A 1516-nucleotide genomic window follows, 5' to 3' on the forward strand; every position below is an offset into this window, starting at 1 on the left:
ACCACAATAAAACAAAAATGGAGAGGGGCGAAGAGATCTAGTTTGGTATTGGGACAGGAGCCTACAAACAGGCCACCAATAGAGAAGGGGAGCCAGAAGCAGATCCACATCCATGGATGACACACACGTGATGTATATGCTGAGCTAGTGCTGTAGGACCAGTGTGTATGTGTGGGGGGGTGATGAAAGGCATTTTCAGAATACAATATTGAGATGACAATAGCATGTCCATTTGGGGGAAAGAATGATGCATGTCTCATGCCTTGCACAACAATTAAACCCAGGTGACAACTAATTCTAACTTTGAAAGGCAAAACAATGGGGTCTTTTGGAATATAATATAGAGTATATGTATGACCCAAGGGTAGGAAAAGAATTTTTAAACAGGATGTAATGAACATTCCCCCAAGAAAAAACCAAATTGAGAAATTGAATCATACTTGAATGCTGATCCTCTTGTTTTTCAAAGACAATGAGGGAGCATAAAAAGTGAGCCACACAGAGGGGAAGGGATTTGCCACCCACATAACTGACAGAGAACTGGCCTCTCTACTAAACAAACACATGACAAATTTGGGGGAGCGGGACTCAAGAAGAAAATAGGCTACGGAATTGAAAAAGGCCTTTCCCAGTTTTCAAGGACAAATCCTGAGGGGGTTGAGGTACAAGAGCTGTCTTTCCTTTCTTTGTTTCCCTGAGATGTTTCTAAGGAATCAAGACTCTTGTAAACAAAATCAGGGAAGAAGCATCTTGGACAGGATACAAAGTTGGACACAGTAAGGACCTGGCCAAGCCTGGGCCCCACCTGGTGGGAAACTCACGTGTGAACACTGCTCATGGCTGTTTCTGTACCCGTCTCACCAAGTCAAAGCTGTGAGACCCAGAGGTGACCTTGGGCAAAAGGTTCTTCATGGGGCTGGAGAGACGGCTGAGCAGTTAACACTTTCTACTCTTCCAGAGGACCAGGGTTTGGTTCCTAGTACCTGTATCAGGTAGTTCACAATTCTATGTAACTTCAGTTCTGGGGGTCTGATGCCCTCTTCTGGTCTCCATGGGCACTGCACTCACGTGTACATACCCTCCGCACACATGTACACATGATTAAAAATAAAAACCTTTAAAAATGGTTCTGTGTGGTGAAGGCATATTCCAAAGAGCTGCTAGCTGTCTGCAGCTGACCATATACCCTGCAGATGGACAGAAAGCACTTCCTTGATGATCTGATCCTCTGTTCATGTCTACCACACTTCATAAAACCCAACATCATCATGGCCAATGAATCCCTGAAACGCTATTGAGGCTCTTTGTCTATCAGGGAAAGACAAATTAAAACACAACAAAATACCACTCTGAACTCACTAGAATGGCTGAAATTGAAGAGGCTAATTGGATGCAGGGATTTTGGGGGGCTGTAACAACTGGAACTTGCTTGTTATCCTGGTAGAAGCTAACCTGTGAATCCTGTTGTAAACAGATTGCCATCAGCCACTAAGTTGCAGTTACACTTTTAAGTCTT

This window comes from Peromyscus californicus, unplaced genomic scaffold (assembly GCF_007827085.1).
Source record: "Peromyscus californicus insignis strain IS unplaced genomic scaffold, ASM782708v3 Scaffold_22__1_contigs__length_63687245, whole genome shotgun sequence".
NCBI lineage: Eukaryota > Metazoa > Chordata > Mammalia > Rodentia > Cricetidae > Peromyscus > Peromyscus californicus.